The sequence below is a fragment of the Meleagris gallopavo genome, chromosome 3 (assembly GCF_905368555.1).
Source record: "Meleagris gallopavo chromosome 3, MGAL_WU_HG_1.1, whole genome shotgun sequence".
NCBI classification, from domain to species: Eukaryota; Metazoa; Chordata; class Aves; order Galliformes; family Phasianidae; genus Meleagris; species Meleagris gallopavo.
In genome coordinates, this window is record NC_139406.1 from 2,524,124 (window position 1) to 2,543,666 (window position 19,543).

Sequence of the window (19,543 nt, forward strand, 5' to 3'; positions counted from 1 at the left end):
AAGGTGTTAGAGGACACTCCAGTATAGAACAGCCATCAGGTAGGTGCCTCATCAGGCTCTCTAAGACAGCTCATTGACTGAAGCCATGCTCATGATCCATTGTTGGCTAATATATTTTTACCAGTTCTAGATTTATTGTGTACAACTTCAAAGATGACCTTTTAAACAAAGACTGCATTCAATTTCATTTGAAAGATCTGAGGAGTGAGAGCACTTAAAAGATTTGTGTCTATACGTCTTTAATGATATAAGTGAGAAAGAAGGTCCGTATACTAAAATGATGTCCCTGAATGTCACTTCAGGTTGTATATGTTTGAAGATAAAGCTTCTAAATGGCAAAACCAATATGGGGAAGATAACAGAGGGGTTGGCTTCACCTCTCTCCCTTGAAATTCTGGTGGTTTTCCCCCATTTCCTTATTGGTCTTCCCAACTTTCAGCCAAACTGGAACTGCTAGTGACAGGCTGTGAACATCCCCTTGCTCTCCAAGGACTGATAGAAAAAAAATACAGGAGTTGGAAGCAGCCTAGGAGGAAGAAAGGTGTCCCTGCACTCAGGCCCTTGAGCTTGCCTCTCTTCTCCAATGGCTTTTTCAGCCTTCTGCTATACCAAGGGTTAAACCGATGGCCTCCCAGGGCCCATCCTTGGCCCTTGAGGCACAAGCAGTTCAGGTGTGGGTGGCATGGCATGAAGAGCAGTACTGGGAGTAGGGAGGAGGAGAGAGCAGCTGGAGAGCTGCAGGTGAATGTGCCTCAGGCCCAGAGCTCAGCCCCAAGGAAAGGAACTGGTTGCAAAGAGGAAAATCAACTTCCACTATTTCCAAGTGGTCATTGCATCTTAGGTCTGGGTCTGGATCCAGCCGGGGCTGAGTCACCTGCAGCAGCTCCTCAAGGCTACTGCCAAGCCTGGTGCATGGGGCTGTGCTTCCTGCAAGAGGGCTGCAGGGCTGGGGCAGCTGGTGTGGGTGCAACACACGGGGATGTGGGCAGGCATGTGAATTAAGGAAAATGAGTTAGGTTAAAATTTACATGCCTTCATGGGGTGCTAAATTGGCAGCTACAGATCTGATCTGGCTAAGCCAGATTCTCGCTGCTGATAACAGATCCTTTTCTACAGACTTAGACAGTACAGACAGTGGGTGTCCTGTTTCTTCAAATAACATGATTAGCTATCGTATCTCTGGAATGCAAGGTAGCAGTCTCAGACAGTAAAACCACAAATTAATGAAGAAGCAGCAGATTAGTGGACAGTGTTGTAGCTGATAAGATGACCGGCCAGGGTGAGTCAAGCGTCCTCCAACTTGACCCAGGTCAAGAGTACACAGTGAGGAAGACATAAATCCTTCCTCAGAAAAGACCACCAACTGACCCCTGAGAGATACCACACATGCGTAATAGGGCTGAGATTCGGGGAGGAGAAAGTGTCAGTCATTTTGGGGACTCATAGTAATAACCCAAAATTTTCTTGGAGTTCTAAAGCGTTTGTAAGCAGCTGGTTCTTTAAGTACGTACCTTTCTTGCCCTTCAGTATGCAGGCCAGCTGGGAATACCCCCTCTGCACCCAGATTAAAAATACATGCTTTGCAACTATTCTGTGCTTATAGTTTGATTTCTGCACATCACGTGCAGCGGGAGGGCACTGGCCCGAGCTCTGCTCATGTTTGTCACAGCACAGGGGCTGCAGGGGACACCAGGAGCGCAGAGCAGGGAGAGCCAGTCTGTGTGTAGGCCAGGGCATGAAATCTTCCCTCGGCAGATGCGTAGCTGCTGTGGTTTTCCCCCAGGTCTTCGTTTTCTTGGATAATAAGGCTTTGCAGCAAAAGGAGACGGGCACTCCTGATACTTTGGGGTTAGGAAAGGGCAAATCAAATCAGTCTGTCAAGAGCACAAAGCAATGAAACACAGCACAAGCCATTTATTGCTTGTGATTGAACGATATGAGGGATGAGGGAGTAGAATTTGTTTTCATCATGAGTCATCTGAAAACATTTCACAGAAATTGTAACATTTACAGAAGGAACATATTGGCATTTTGCAGTTGTGCAAAATACTAATTGGGATAGAGAGTAAGGAGTATCTGCAGAAAACCATTCTCTTCTAGTTTTGAGGAACCCAGGGAGAGCTCAGAGTCCATCTTAAGTAATATTTTTTGGTCATACTCTGGGTCCTGTGTTATGTTCCCTAGATTTTCATTTCTCCAGATTCCAGTTCTCCTGACAGGTTAGGCTTGAATTCAGCATATTATCTGCTTCTCCATGGGTTCAGGTTCTTTGGGTCTCCTGCCTGCTTTTCACCTTTTTATTAATGGAGAGTGGAGTTTCTGTCACAGAGCAAAGTTTCATGATTAACAGAAGCAAATATGGAACTTTCCAAATGGACTTTCTTGGTAAGCTAGCAGTCCTACTTATCTTCACCAGTACCGCTTGACTAGATTTTACCTTGTCATGGAGAATGACTAAGATTTCTGGGGAGATTATTAGATGAATATAGCTCTGCATTTCTTTTTCTTTCTCCAAATGCCTAGGGACTGCTGTGTTCTCATTAATATCATCAGCGAGTAAATGCTGCCTCCTGTTTGAGCCTTTTAGCAGAGTGGCTGGAAACATAGGGTTTTAACTTAAAATTGTTTGCACAGAGTGAAGGTTCCAAATACAATTATACAATGCTCTATCCCCAGAACTTTCCAGACTTTCCATAGTTTTTCTCAACATAGCTTACAGTTCATTTCAAAATAAACTAACAAAGATTAGTTTGGGTTAGCATATTACCATTTTAAATTACCGTTCTGTATCTTTTACTAGTAGCAGAATGGAGACTTTCCCAAGGTGCTGAGGAACAGACACAAGCTTTTTTTGAAGGCTTCAATGAAATTCTGCCACAGCAGTATCTGCAGGGTTTTGATGCTAAAGAATTTTGATGGTAAAGGATTCTTTGGCTATTGCCAGATCCATGTTGCTACATGTAATGCTTAAATTTCAGTCAATGCCTGAAGAGCAGAGTTCACTAAGGCTGACAGTTCTGTTTTCAGAATGTGTGAGAGAAGCCTTATGTACTGGTTACAGTGTTTTTCTTCACCTTCTTCTTTGCAACCAACGTACCTATTTCTAACGTTAAGATTCTGCCACTATAAATTTTTGGACTAATTACTTTTGTAATCCTTGACAATGTGATTTGCATGTGTTTAAAGAATGAGTAATTTGAAAGAAAGGTAGATAAAAACCAAATATCAGCGGATGATCAAATTACTGAGTGGACCAGGTTTTAGCTGCTTTTGAGCTCTCAAAATTATACTCTGAAGCCAAACATCGTATTTCTAGATTGCATGATATATATGTTCCAAGTTTGAATGTCTAAATACAAACATTTTCATGAATGGCTTTTCTATTTTGTGGCCTCTCCAAATTTTCTTCATGAGCAGTTGTTATTATTTGCTGTGGAAGTTTTAAAGTTAAAAATTAAAAATCAGTATACTGTGATTGCAGGTGCTTTGAAGTACAATAGAATTTGAGTACAGTAGTCTTGCTGTAGAAGCAAATTAGTAGCTTGTAGTTTTATGTTTATTATCCTTTTTCTCCCCTAAAGGTGCTCCTGTGTGGAATGCAAGAAATTGATTTAAATGGCAGAGGCAGAGGCATACCATCTGGCATTATACCAGAACCAGCAGACAGATACTGTGGTTCTGGCAGGTTTGTAGGCTTCTTTTTTCCTCAGAAGAACGCAGAAACAGCTTAGTGAGCAACCGTCAGAATTACTCAACAGATTCGTAAATATAAATTATTACTGCTAATCCAGCTATTCCAGGGGCGATGATGAAGTGAAAAAAGAAATATTCAACTTTACATCAATGTTAATTATTATTTTTCAGTTTGTGAAAGAAATAGATAACAAGAAGAGAATGGGACATGCAGATTACCAGTTTTTACTCACCATTTTTGGTGATGAACTGATAACAAAATATTAGCTAGGACTCGGAGGACTTGAAAGTTTATACATGGATTCCAGACTTTTGACATTTTGGAGCATAAGAAAATAGTTCTATAAAGATAAGAATAAGTTTTGGGGGAAAGTTTCTATTCTAGCTCACCCTAAGCTGCTTACACAGCTACTAACTTTTGTAATAAGTTCTTACTGGAATAATAACATCTTTTGCTTCCTTTTAGAACCTGTTAATATTCACTTCTCTTCTGGTTTACAGTGACATTTTATTGCTTGTTTAGACTGAATTCACTTTTCAGGTGTGGTCAGCTCTTTTCTTATTTGACAGGAGGAAAGTAAACTTCTGTGAGTCGCGCTGTTAGCCGTAGTCAGAAATGAACTTGAAGTAGTATGTAGCACAAGTTAAAGCATAACCGTATCTCAAAGCACTGGGACAGCAGCTGTTTTGAAGAGGCTTCTATATGCTGGAGCTGAAACAGGACAACGGGAAACTGAAACTGAACCTCCTGTCTTGAGAAGAGTGTTTCCTTCCTTCTGTCTAAACTACAAGAGGGAAAATCTGATTCAGGCCTACTAAGAACCAAGACATTACAGTTTTAACTGATTTAAAGAGTTTTTCAAGTCAAAGTGTACACGCTCATTGGAAAGAATGATAAGACCTTAGAGTAAATGCCTCCTTTTGTCATGCATATTCTAACAAGAGCAGTGGGAAAGAGTTTCTGATGATACAGGGATTATCCTCTTTTACCTTTTTACTGGTGGTGAAAGCTAACCTTGCTTTGCAGTTTTACCAGGAGGAAAATCTGTCAATTTCAAAACATTTAATGGATATTTTACCATATGCACTCACAAGAAGAAGAAAAAAGCCTTGTAAATATTCTGTTTATGTTAATTCTTACAATGAAATCTAGTTATCTAACATATTTACAAATGAGATTAAATTAAACAAGATAATGCAAGATTAAGCTATGAAAAATAGTTTGTGTTTTGCATAATGATTTATGATTCATGTAGGGAACTAGAAATGTTGTTAATGTATAAATATCACCCAAAAGGCTTTCAGCTCTGTATTTTTTAAATAAAAAAATAGTTATAATTGAAATAGCCTTATCCCTTGTTCTGTAGGGTATGGCTGCTTAATATTTTTATGGTTGAAAAGTTTAGTTCAGGAAAAAGGTAAACGCTTGTATATGGTTTTGCAGTCTCGGATTTCACTTACTCCATTTTTTCTTTCTTTAATTTAAGTGGCATGTTAGTGTCTTTTCTGCTGTATTAGGATGGGGAAAGGGGGCTTGATATCCCAAGCACCAGAAACGGTTTTATAATACTGCAAACAAGGAATCAGCTAGGAAAAAAAAGTCTGTGAAACATTGTATTAGGCCAAAAGTTAAAGTAAACCTACTAGTGTGCTGAATTGGCAATGATCTTGAAGTCTGAAGTAAAGTTTACTTAAACATTTTACTTTGCAAGCTAACAAGTCTATTAATTTTTTATAGCATGTCCTGTAGAGATAAACAGTTGTTAACATGAACCATCAGTGCACTTTTCTGTTCTTTATGGGGATGCGGTGGAAACATCACATGAATAACCCACAGCATCTGCTATCCCAAATAATTTTGGACTTTCAGCAGTGATTAATGAATTTGTCTCCCACTACTACCCCCACCACTGCTTTCGCAGCCTGAGCTGTGTAAATTTATACTGCATGACAAATGCATATTCAAATGTAGCTGCCAATTAGTCCTACTTTTCAAGCATTAAAAAAAAATTCTATTTAGAATTTTGCCTTATGAGAATGACATGAAAAAAATGAATGAAACGCTGAGCTGCTGATCTGAGAATTAACAAAGCCTTATTGCTCCAGGTAGCTCAGGAAATGTTTGTATATGAAATTGCACAGTAAATGTGTCATGCCATCATCTCATCTAGCATTGGAAGCTTATATTATAATGCATATGTTTGTGTTCCAGAAAAAGAAAAAAAAACCTCAAAACAAAACAAAAAAAAAGTCTGTTTAATTTTTCTTTTGCATTATTATTACATGCTGCACTGAATTTGTGATTTCAACTCTTTGTTATATTGGTATCTCCAGAGCCCTTTTCTTGTGGTGTCTTTTTAATTTTCTTCAAGAATCATTGTTTGTGTATATATGCTCTAGTGAACTAGGACATAAACTGGGATCAGCAGCACTGGATTGTAAAATACTGTACTGAAATTCATTGTCAAAATTTCCTTATACTCAGGTAATTGTAATGGTATCTCAGTAAGTGTTGGAAATATCCAAATAATTTATCAGGATGGTATCTCTGATAAAGCAGATTTTATTTGCAGTTGCAATGGTGGGCCTCCTGCAAGCAGGGGAGCACGCAGAAAACAGCGTTACATCTTTTATTCCCTATTACCCAATGCTTATCTCTTCCTGCCCTGGTTCCCTATTGGCTGAGTGCTTTTGGTCACAATTTTCCCGACATTCAACTAAACGTACGAATACTGGCTAAACATAAATTGTTCCTAGCTAAGCATGTATTGCTAATTAATTAACTTCTCACATTTGCTCATTCAGCACTAGGCCATTATCCCCGACATCTGCTTTCCTGGGATAGAGGTAAGTTTAAAGGAAAAATGTAGGGGAGCATCAGTTGCATTCCTCCTAATCCAAAAGAGGGACAGTTTGACCTCATATAAGAGGTCCCTTAAGTTGTTCTTTTGCTGAGGGCGTCTTGGCAAAACAGAATAGTCTATAATACAAAAGTTACAATTTTTGTACTTATTAATTATTTCATCTTATCTGCTAAGCATGCATAAATACGGAAAATTACCTAAAGGATAAGTGATAGGGATTATTAAAGACCCCCCTTTATTGGAATGAAGAGAATCTCAAGAACAATTGTTAGTACCAATACGTGACACTAGATGACAGCAGAGACCATAAAATACTCATCTTGCTAGTTCTAAATGCAGAAACATCATTTCATTCCCACAGTAAGTAAAATACTTTTATAAAACTACTTAAAGAGATGGTAGGCCTGTTGTTATTCATTTCGTGTTATGAAGCACCAGTGTATAAATAAAGTACTTCATAACAGTCACCTTTGGATGAGAAGGCCCAGTGGAATGTGTGCTGCCCTCAAACAATGTGTGATTAGAACTTGTAGCAGTCCTGGCTTTGGTAGCTACAGATGTTGCACTCCAGCGGGTCCCAGTAGCCCTGGCAGCCCGTGTGGATGGTGTATATGACGTAGTCCAGAAAGAGAATGTGTTCACCACTTGAAAGCCCTGATCTGCTCCCCTTCTCCACTGATGACCTCACAGATATCCTTTAAAGAGCCCTTAGGAGCTTTTGTGCCATCCAAAGCCCTGGCATCCCCCTTCATATAAGCCAGGTTTGGCTTCCTCTTGGAGTTTAAGGCAGAGTTTCCTAGGTAGAACTGGTGATCTTTGTGGCTGCTCTCAGAGCCAGTAGAATCCAGGCAGCTATTTCTGGGGTAGACCTCTTTTATCAGGTTCGACTCTTTGGTCTGAGGAGGGAGACCAGGCCATGCATGTTGTTATCATGGCTGTCAGTTGTTTCTCCGTTAATGGGCCCTTCTATCCTGTTAGGATGATAGACCTGAGCATAAGGTGAGCTGCTGACTGGAGCCACCTCTGCAATTGCGCTTGGTGCGTGCTGCATCACGGGGTGAAGCGAGTCAGCTCCAAGGTACGCGACTGCATTCGGGTGGCTTGGCCCATCATTTGAGGCTGTATCAGCTCAGACTCTTACTCATAGCATAGGTTTATATCAAAGTGAGCATCTGGATAGCCAAGTCTCATGAGCTTTTCACCTAAGGGACAAGAGGAAACAAATGAGAAAAATCCATGCAACCACTCCAAGGTTTCACTGTAAAAGGGATGAAAGAGGACAGAAAATGCCAGCTTGAAGCAAAATGCACTCAAGTCCAAAGCTGGCCACAGAATGAAGCAAATAATGTGAGCACCTGACATCATCAATTCAGGGTAAAGTATTTCTGCAGCTCATCCCCTTAATAAAAAAAATACCTACTCCCAACATTTGGAACTAAAAACAAAAAAAAAAAACAAAAAAAAAAAAAAAACACATACACACAAAAGAAAGATTAAAAAAACCCTGCATCTGTTTAGGCAGGAAAACATGAAAGATAAATCACACATATAGCTCAGTTTCATTTGGTAAAAGGCAAAAGTGACTTTCATTGCCATAGGATAAATACATTGAGAATGACAATGAAAGCTGACTGATTCATCACTGTGTGAGTCCAAATTCACATATGGAATCACAATCACAAACAGGTAGATTAAGCTAGTTACAGGGCATGATGCATATTACAGATTTTCTTTAAAGTTAACAAATTTGCTGCTTACATCAGGACACAGGGCAGCAGCACTGCTTTTCCAGCGATGGCTCTAGAGTGTCAGTAAAAGGAAAGTTCATACCGTAACTCCTCTTAATTAAATAGAAAAGATTATATGCGTAATTGTACGTCTAAGATACAAAATACACTTACTCATCTGTGTTCACACACATGAACATTAGTTAACAGTTTATTTTTGAAACTGATTTAATAAAGTCCGATAAATAGTTCTGGTGAGTTTTCACTGTCCTTGATATTTTTCACTGCCTCAGAACATAAAACCATGCTTTTCTTCAATGAAGTAAGCTAATTAATTCAGGGAATCAAATGCATACTACTAGTAAGATTATCCGAGAACTAAAAAATCCAAATAAATTTATCACCTTTTGCCAAAATTGCTTGGAACAAAATATGTATAAACAAGAAACAGAACTGTAACCCCAAATCTCTTCCAAATAGCACATTTCAACATAGCTATCATTCAGCATTTTATTTTAGGCTATAATTCCTTCCATTTCGTGTGGCTTATCTTAAACTGATGCACAAAGAGAAATAATTTTACATTACTCGTGAAACAATTGGGTTATCTTTGGAGATGATGCATCCCTTTTGCTTGGGAACTTAGTCCTGATTAGCAAGGTAATTAAATGCAAGTTTAAACTGAAGCATGTGAGTATGCCTGGTCTCCTGAGCAGTACTGCTTGTGGACTTCTGATTAGATACCATGTTTATATGTCTATATACATTTTCCTATGGCTGGCAGCATTACACTTACAGCTCACATAAAGAAAATATAACATAGAAAACTGTTCCTTTGTTGTACTTTAGACATTTGGAGAAAAATACAAAAAAAAAAAAACAAAAAAAACAAAAAAAAAAAACAAAAAAAACCAAACAAATGGTGACAGCTTTAGCTATCTAACATGACTTAAGCATGACTCTTGCCAAACATCCTCTTGTCAGTACAGGCTTTCTTGCTGCCAATAGCATGGACAACTCTTTAGCAGTCCAGTTCCACTTGAAATGGAGCTGCTACTTTTCAGGTGGGGTGGGAAGAAAGCTGCAGGAGGCACGTGGTGTCTTTGACATGGTGGGAGAAAGAGAAGAAATTGGAAAAGCCCATCTGACTCTGTTACCTGCTCTGGTCACCCATATCGCTCCTGTATTTGAACAAGGAACTGGATCTGGTGGAAGAGTCTGATTCCTTCTCCACACATGCTCTCAATTCTTTGTAGACTAGGGAGATCAAGAAATAACACTTGTGCTTTACAGATGACTTGGATGAATGATGCAGACATTATTTTGATTCCTTTTTTCTTCCACATTCAGTGGTTTCACCATACAGCAGAGTAAATAGTAAATCGCCAGTGACCTGAATTATTCATTTCCTTCAATTATGTTTCAAAGATGACAGAGTCCTAAAAAATGATATGACACATACAAAAGTAAAATAAATGATAACACAGGCAGAAGAGAACATAGGATTCAGAGCTCAGAAGAAATAATAACAAATCAATCTAAAATAATTTTCAATTTTAATTCCTCTTCAGCCAAGCCTATACTTAAGACTAACTAATCATTTTAATCATTTCAAATTTTCATTCCCAACTATGCTTACATTCTGTATATTCTTGCCTTACATTACTCAAGAGGAAGGAAAAACACTCTCCGCTGTGACCATCTTATGACATTTAGAAAAAAAAACTTCTAAACAGGTTTCTGAAGCTAGATCAAGGATCAGAAACACATCTGTTCTGTGATAACCTGTAGTCCATTTTGTCAAGTATCTACAGCAACTGCAATGCGAGACACTTTGGAGAAAGCCAAGGAAACCCTGGAAAAGTCAGTTACAGCATTTACCTCTGGGTAAGTTTCTTTCTGACCTCCTTTAACGAGAAGCTGACTAACTTTGAATCAAGCTCAATCTCATCTGTTCTGAGGTGTGTATTTTTAATGCTGTAACAACTGTAGTCTTATCGTAAGACATATAAATGTCTTCTATTGCATTCTGCCAAGTTCTTAACCTCAGTGATACTCTGTTACACTGAGTACTTTCAAACTGAGAATACATGAATCTGCCTCATGGGATCAGTCTGGTGTCTGCTTCTCTATTCATTGAAGAAGAGGCTAACAAAGATACGCAGGAGTCTGAGTGCTTATGTTATACTTTCTGCCTCCACTACCTCAACAGAGTTAGTAAGACTAGCACCTCAATGGCAGATGTATTACAAGCAAGTCTCCCAAACAGAAGTTAACTCTATTTGCTGTATGGTTCTTTCTTTCCTTGTGAAACTTCAGCCAGAGCAGTGACTGTGCTCCATAACCAAGCTCCCTGGAGACTGCTGATCAGAAAGAGGAGTAAAGCATCGATAGATGTAGCATGCAAAGATCTGAGCTTATGCTTACATGACCTTCTCATAAACACCAGTAAGTAGTTTTGGAAAGGTGCCTGATGTATGCACAGGAAAATTCCCTGCATAGGAGAGAACCATTAGAAGTTCTTCCTGATAGAGTTGAACAGTATTTCACTGGGGAGAAAATGGGAAGTGAGAAAGAAAGGTAGCAAAGCATAGACTCTGCTGGTTTTCAGCTCAGACAGTGTTGCCAGGAAAGATCAGAAATGGCAGAAAAATAAGATACAGTAAATGTGAAAGAGAACAACTTCCACTACGGCTGAATCTGGATCAAAAGCTGCATGACACATAGAACTCTGAGTTCCTAGCCTCAGAAAAATGGAATACCAAGGTGATCTGTTATGCTTGTAAAACAAACAATTTCATCTTACAGTGAAGTATACCCTACTTAAGAGAATAATATAAAGCTACAGCGTATCTTATGCAAGGATTTTCAATCGGTAAATTAGTCTTTCAAGACTGTAACAACATATGACCATAAGCATGTGAGTGGACTCTTCTTTTCTGGTCTAAAAGAGAGCCTGATATTTGCAACTTCCAGAAACTGATTTTATTTATACTATCCAAAGAATGAATTGACTCAGTTGTGAGGTACACTTATAACATGCATAACTATACTGCTTATGGCAGCAGCATGAGTACAACAAATCCTAAGGGGGAAGGAAGAGGGCCCTCACATCCTCCCAGATGAATTCTTTGCCCTTGCAAAGATAACCTTTAAGAGGTATTGCAAATATAATTACATCTACATCTGTGGACAACTAATCAAGGAATTAAGAAAAAGGTGAGATATGGACTGCCCTTCTTTCTTTCCAGGCCGTACAAGACCTGAGTCTGACACATCAATTTAAATGGCAGCAGAGACAACTATTTCACTGCTGATCACAATGTGCAGGGAAGTACAACACTTACTAAGACAACACTATAGAAATCTGCTATGTTTACAATTTCTTATATCTGGATTTGGTTTGTCAGTAGAGAGTCCTGCTCCTATTGTCAGTCTTCTCAACCCTAACTTGCATCACAGCAGTAAGTTAAAAGAGAATATACATCCTTGAGTTCTTATCAGCTGTGCAGTAATTCATTTCAGACCAATCAAAGAAAACAGATTAAGAATTAAGCTTTTATCTCAGAAAGATTAATAACAATATAGAAAAGAAACTGATGCCTCCTAGCATTCCTTGCATGGGTTGGATTATTTCTTACCTAACCCCGTCAAAAGAGGTGATGGATAAGAAAGGACATGAAAATTTTCAGTCAGTGCATGGAAGAAACCTGGCACTGGTATTTGGGGATCACCAGCTGCCTGTGAGCAGCCAGTTCAGTGTGTCAGTAGGCCCAGGTGAGATGCTGCATACCATTAGCCCTCTACAATTCAAAATCATGTGGGTTAGCTTAAAAGCATCCTCAGCGGTAATTTAACAATTCTGTCTGAATCTCCATTTAGCCGAAGGGCATTCGGCTGTCTTAATTGCCTACAGTCCTCCAATCCACTCTGGGCAGGTGTCCTCAAGTGTAGGCAGAATGAGTATACAGTACCTTTAAAATCTATATACTGTCCATCCAGGGAGTGAGTGTGAAAAACGCGCATTACCTTAGTTCAGCATCTAGCAGCATATACATAGCCCAATTAACTCTCTGTCCTGCCTCACCTCCTAGCAAGATTAACACTGCCCCAGTGACCGTGAAAAGTAGATTTAAGCTCCAACTCAACACCAGTAAAATTTTCCATAATGTCTTCTGTTACAAGCTGAAGAATTTTAAGATGTCAAGATACAAAGCAAAATAGGAATTCTGGGTCAAGGATTCTAAATTTGGTAATCAAAAGTGATCCAAAACTGTTTTATATTCACTAAGAAATTTATCAGGGGCAGAACACTGCTCTTGGAGCAAGCACTTCTTCTAACAGAAGCAATGTGATTTTGCTTCCTTATGCCAGCATTATCAGACCAGTTGTTGCTAACTCTCAAGAATTAATATAAGTTACAAGTCATGAGATACTTCCTTTTTTACACACACACACACACATATATGGAGATAATTATATCAGTCTTACTTTTTACTTGCTGATTGAGGAGAGGGAAAGATGGCAAGTCTGCCAAAAAGACAAAGGGTCACAGAAAAGTAAACAAACAAAACAAAACAGACTTAAGACCCAGTAAAAAGCTCAGAATTTTCTAAGTCATTTTAATTATGGGGACTGCACTTTTGAAAGGTCTGAACTAGCAAAATAAATTCTGTTGTTTTCAGAATTTCTTGCTGTGCTTTAACCCATCTCAATTGTTGCCCCTCCCCACCATGACCAAGTTCTGAGAGTGCTCATTTTCCCCTTGTTTTTTTGGGTTTTTCTTTTTTTTTTTTTTTTTCTTTTTCTTTTTGGCTATATTTCACAAGGTACTAGCAACCTATAGCTACTCTAAAAATAATAAAAGGCTTATCTTAAGCTTACCCACAAACTTCTGTGGGGTGGAGCTTTTACACTTTCCCAGGTTGCTTGTCAGCTTCTTTATAGCAGCAGTCTCTCAAAAGGCACCATAGAAATATAATTGTCCATTACAGGCTCTTGTTCCTTGCGATCTTCCATAGGAGGTACTACATAAAACTAAAAAATCGAATCAGACAAGTCTGGTCTCCACTTGACAGATGACACAAAACATTTGAGCACAAAATAAAGCAAGGTGCAAGAACACAGTGGGCATTCAGATAGCATTCCCCTTTGAGCACGCAGAGCCACTCTCTTCCATTGCCTGTCTTTGGGAACATCTTATTTTGCAGAAGCTAAACTTTATGTATTTATTAAAGGACTTGTTTCGTTCTGCATACAGAACTCCTCCCACTGAGGAGAAAAGAGAGCTACTGGTACATGGTACTTCAGAAAATTCCCTCTGTAGATCACATTTGGTTTTTCTCCCTCCAACATGATCCTCTGTTATCAGTGTAACTTCATGGCTATCTTTGTGGATTCACTTAATATCATGCTTATCTTGTGTATCATTCTTATTTTCTTACTACACTGATCTCAGTGACTAGAAAACATGCAATGGCTTTGCATTCCCCAAGGCAGAGGCTTCCAAAATGAAGAATGTGTTTATTAAGGTGTTTTCTTTGTTTCTATATCTGAGACTAAATTCACCCTGAAATTGCAGGGTTAACATTATATGGAGATTCCCTTTACAACCAGTGAAAGAAACTAACAAGTTTTTGAACTAATGCTTCTTCCCCTTCAGACACAGACTGAACAATTGCTAAATGCGAGTCTTTTGCATCTCTCCTCCCACTACTTGCGACCTCTTATTGACATTAGAAGGGTCAGTGGTACCATACTGAGGATTAAACTCAGACAGCCTGAGCAATCCACAATACATGTCAAGTGTGATTCCATGTGTAGCTCCTCATTCTTCTTTAGAAAGCAGAAGAAGAAATCTGAGGAGGCTTATCAACCGCTGTCTGTGTGCTAACAAGATGGTAAGGTATTAAAAAAAAAACTATTTGAGAAGAATGAATAGCAGAGAAATAGGCAGTGGGATGGTCTGCCTAAGAGTTCTTGTGATTTGTAAGCTGTGAGTGTTCCATCACATTCTCTTCATTAGGTAAAACTTCCGTGAAGTCACAGCTGCTATTGCAGTTACCTCTTCTCTGTGACTGTGCCATAAATGAGCATCGCCAGCCTGCTTTCCCCCTATGTAACTTGACTGCCTTCTGCATACTAACACAGAATAATTACTCATCTGTTCTTAAATATGTAGCTGTTTGCTAGCACATCATTTATGAAAAATGAGGTGTTAAAAACCTCATCTTTGCCTTCTTTCTGCTAAGAAAGAGCAAATACCAGGCAGTCACAGGTGAACTTCTCAATTCAGACATTCATAGTAAGAAAACACAGCAATTTATTCATTTGATTCTATTTGTGCTTCTGCTGCTAGGGCAAGCTGAGTACTTGAAGTTTTAGAATCTCCCATATGCCATAAAATGACTGACTGCTGCTTTTTTATTTGTACAGGATGTTCCCTCTGAGAAACACAATAGTTCCTCATTTACGAGGCAGCCCTGCTGGTAACAGTGAAAGAGGAAGGAAAAGCATAAATATGAATTTAATATTGCACCAAACTGGGATGTAGTATTCCAGTCATGTAACTAATATCCAATGCAGTTTGGGAGGTCTGAAATATTATCATCAAATGGCTAAATTCTTAGGGTTATGCAAACACTCTTTGCCCAGAGCTATCTGCACTAATTCTATTCAAGTATTTATTGAGATTTTATAAGAAAGGAATGATTACATATGTTGATTTTCATCAGGAACTGGTGTCTTTATTTTAGTTTAACAAATAGCTGTGTGAGTATCCTGTTTTCCTGCTCAGTGGCTATAATTGTCCTCGCTGTGATGGGACAGGTTTGGACATGAGTGCCAGTTCAAGAATTTCCAGTCCTTGGCATGCCAGATGCACAAGACTTGTAGAGGGAACCTAAGGGAGATGCAGAGGGCTCTAAATATCTCATATGCTGACCTGCTGCCTTCGTAGGACTGTACTTTCCTGAAAAATCAATTGAAAGCCTAACTACTTTCACAGCTATCTGATTAAACCCAAAATTTAGTGACATTTTTATTTCTTATAAAGATTAATAATTGAACAATTCTACTGTTGGTCACATGTGTGCAAAATTTCCTAGGTGGAATTTGTAACCTTTCTTCCACAAAGAATGAATAGTGCTAAAAAAGACATCTGTTCTTCTCTAAATCAGGCAAAAGTTCTGCTCAGACTTTTAAGACTAAAACCATCACCAATAAAGACATTTTCTTTCCTATACTTTATGCTGTAAGCTCTTTTTCCTGCCTCATAACTCAACTCTATAATCGCTCAATCACACCATTATTTGATTTATGGTGAGAATAAGTTACCAGAATGCATTTTGTTACATAGATGTCCTGGGAAAGAGAAGAGATGGGAATAGCCTAGGTGTGCTTCATTATCTTGGGTAGTAGGAACTACAGAAGAACAGCTGACATGTTACAACTAGCTTTGATACAACTACTTATTTTAACCTATGAAATTATGATATCTCCTCAGGAAGACTTTTAACCCAAAAACAATGCATCCAGCTCATGAAAAGCCCAAGACTGAGAATGTTTCTGTTAAGGTATGCTTTCACTCTGTTATCAGGGGGCACTCCTGGATGTTCACTCTCCATGACATAGGTGATGTCCTCAACTGCAGTTAACATCAAATGGTGCTTTTATGCTCATACACTCAATACACGAATCTGGATGGTCTCCAGAACAAAGTCTTTATTTTCCTGAAGACATTAGTGTTAAGGTCATGGGGATATTTTGCAGTTTTTTCTTTTTCTTCTCCTTTTATAATAAACCATACATCCTGTTGAAAAACAATTCATGTTCTTCCAGTGAGGAAATAATTAGGGGAAAAAAAAAAAAAAAAAAAAGTCAAAAAATTGCCTTGCATGTGTTTTGCTAATAAACACTTTTGTGTGCAGACAGCAGACGCTGGGCTAAGTCTCAGCTGGTATAAATTGGTATTACTCCATCACCCTCAATTTCCTAAGTTCATAATATTGATATTTTAAAAAGTGTATGCGTGTGCAGTGAGAAATGACAGGATATATTCCCATGGACCCTGGTGTGAAGTACCCCAGGGGAAAAGAATTTTAACTGTATTTTAAGCAACCAAGCAAGAGGGAAGGACACAGGGACATTGTGTATTTTATGTGCAGTTGGCCTTTGAGCTTCTCACAGCCTACAGCTAAGCTCCTTTCTCCTTCTCCTAAAAAGAGTATACTTCTCCATTTTAAGAATTTCCCTGGACTTTTTGCTTTCTGGAAATGGAGAGGAATATATATGAGAGGAATATATATATATGAGTATAAATCACAGCTGGCATTTAATATTTCTCCCTAATCGATAGTGCAAATATTAGACACACTGCCTTCAGAGGCTGTCCCTTTCTTCACCCCCAACACACCACTAGCTAGAAGACCACACACTAATTTCTACCTCAAGGGCCAGAACTGCTTAGATGAGAATGGCTGACATCAGGGGAGCTCTTGCAGCAGACAGCAAGTGAATCGCTGTGCTGAGCTGGGGACAGAACCCAGCCACAAGGAAGGGCAGCTCAGAGAGAGCATGGAGGGAGTCCCAGCGCCAGGAACTTGTGCATTCCTAGCCACACGCTGAACCCAGCCCCTCCCTGCATCTCAGCTAGGCAGCCTCAAAACACTCAGCAAAACCAAAGTCCTCACAAAATATTTAGAAAGAGAGCCAGGTAAGCTAAACACTAACATGATGCAAAATTAAGCAACAACTGAGATCTCCAAAGCATATATTTATTCAGCCCCAAGAATATCCTTTCAAAGTGTGCAATGTGAGAGTGAAGGAAATCAAGGCATTCTTCAGAGTTAGACTGAGTCTTAAGTTTAAGCAAAGAGCAGAGTAATCATTTATGCATACTTCCCTGGTGCCTCTATACTCCGTGAAGAAAGGACTTACAGCTGAAACGCACAGCACACACTGAGTTTCCCAGCTGGAAGCACTGGCATATGAGGGGAGATTTATGACTAGCACTCCATAAAGTGATCTCTGAAAGAATCCTGCTGTCATAACTCTATCGGCCAACTGTTATTTGCCTAAGAAAATGCTGGCCGATATCATCATCTACCTGGTTAGTCAGATAGACCTATCCTTGTAGAGGGAAGAGCATGTATTTTGTTGGGAATGGAGCATGTGGTTAAACTACTACTATGAGCAAAGTGCTCCATCAAGTCCAGAATGGGTACCAGCAAGCAGCAAAACCTTAGATGAGTCTTTCTACCAACTTTTATGCACATAAAGTCAGGCCTAACATAATCACTAACTTCAAGGTCTTTGAAATCATCCATTAGATTTTAAAGGTTGATTTTAGTCTCCAGGGCATCTAAAAAGATAGTAATTACTTAACAGAGCTGTATAAACATTTGAGTTTATATGCCTTTGAATAGATTTGAAATTTTCACAGTACAGTATTCTAAAATTTTTGGTGATTTTTTTTTTTCCCACTAAAAAGAAATCCATACCAAAAACATTGAATAGACTTCATTTGAGCTTGCTTTTTTTAGGTTTTTAGAAGTCATCTTTCAGAACTTGTTCATTATTGATTTCAAAATGACACCACATGACTATTCTCAACAATGAAAAGCAAAATGGAAAAATGTTCTTTCTCCTTTTCATTTACCTACTGTGTATCTTCTTGATATTCTCATGTTTATGGTATTTCCTACTCAAAATGGAAGAAGCATAATTTTTTTTATTTCCTCCACAGTAAGAAATTATAAGTACTTCAAGTACCAAATACCTATATTTAATTTTTAAAAGTTAAAAGATGCTCATACATAAACTTTTTTTTTTATAATTACTTTCATCAACACTGTTGACTTCATGTTGCTCTGGAGGTTTTTACATCCTCTCATCCTTTTTATTTTTTTGATAGAATACATTACTGTAAGAAGTAGAAATAATGACCTCTGAGTACGTCTACCATCCATACCTCTTAAAAGTACCAGTCGCTTTCACCAAGAAGAGGGAGGGGATCCATACGTTCCTTAGTGTTTATGGCAACTTTGCACTGGTGCCTTTATCACTTTACTTTAATATCTGCATATTTATATATCTAAAAAATGAAATACCAATCTAAAAAAAAATCTGGAAAAAAATGCTGTTAAATCAGAGTGAGGATTTTAGCCCATCATTTCTCCTCCTGCATATTGGAGAACCATCAGTAGATGAGATGGAAGTGACGCAAAGCACGAAGGAAGGAGGGAAAACGGATGAAAAACCCTTGCAAGATGTGCTCCAAGTGCAAGAGACCTCAAGGCATGGAGTTCATCCAGAGGTGACTCTGGACCTGCCCGGCAGCCTCCATGCCAACATTCTTCATACAGCTGTGGCAGCGTTCCTTGAGCTCTTCCAACAAACTGTGCCGCTTGTAGCTCTGGCCACAGTAGTTGCACTTGTGAGGCTTCCCCACCGTGGAGAGAACGAGAGTGTCAGGTCACATCCACAGCAGACCACCTGTGCTACCAGCATCGCGTCTTCACAGCAAACTGCTCTTGAGATGGAAAGACAACTAAGAATGGTTACTCAAGTCCCATGCCTTCTTCCCAGCCCCATTTCTCCCCACGCACACACCTCCCACCCCCTGGGTACTTGGCTCCATCAGCTGTTCACACTAATGCATGGTATGGTATCCACAGTAGCAACAAGAGGTGCACTTGCTGATTGTAAAGCAAATACACAGAGGGGAAAACAACCCCGACAGCTGAATCACATTCCAGCACTGCCTCTGTGTCACCAAGTCTCATGGGAAAGAAACTTCTGAGGGACAGAGGGAGCTGTGGGGGGATATAGGGGACTCTGAGAGGCTATGGAGGGGATATAGGGCTGATGTTGGGATATGTGGGGCCAAAAGGTGATAGGGAGCTATAGGGTGGGCTATAAGGGGATGTTGTGCTAGAAGGCTCCCCTGCCCCCTCCCCTTCCCCCCCAGCTTTAACCTATCCATGACAGGGTGGCTGAGATGCTGGTCATGAAACTTAAATCAGAGTTGAAGTTGTATTGGAATAGAATAGGATTGTTTTGTGGTCTTAAATCTGAAACATGTTTTCTCCTTGGGCTTCAGGTACAGATATTGTTTAATAATGACTTTGGAGAAGGTTTCACTATCGAGTCTCTTTATCAGGAAGAAAGAAGAAGGTTTTTGGAGGACTTAATCACAAGTGGAGCTGCTGCTGAACCTCTACTTCCAAGAAGCAAGCAGGTGAGGACATTGTGCATCTC

At 39.2% G+C, this 19,543-nt stretch overlaps 1 protein-coding gene and 1 pseudogene across 10 annotated transcripts in view; one reads left to right on the forward strand and one right to left on the reverse strand.

Moving 5' to 3' along the window:
* Positions 1 to 19,543, forward strand: part of TPK1 (thiamin pyrophosphokinase 1) — a 269,647-nt gene that overhangs the window by 244,938 nt on the left and 5,166 nt on the right. For 6 of the 10 annotated variants that reach the window (XR_014882231.1, XR_014882228.1, XR_014882225.1 and 3 more), the window contains one exon: positions 3,582 to 19,523. The gene's annotated coding sequence lies outside the window, so the exon portion shown is untranslated. The remainder of the gene's footprint in view (positions 1 to 3,581; positions 19,524 to 19,543) is intronic. The other 4 variants (XR_792765.4, XR_014882230.1, XR_014882229.1 and 1 more) reach the window with 2 other exon arrangements.
* On the reverse strand, positions 6,241 to 7,922 carry LOC100542989 (zinc finger protein Helios pseudogene; annotated as a pseudogene).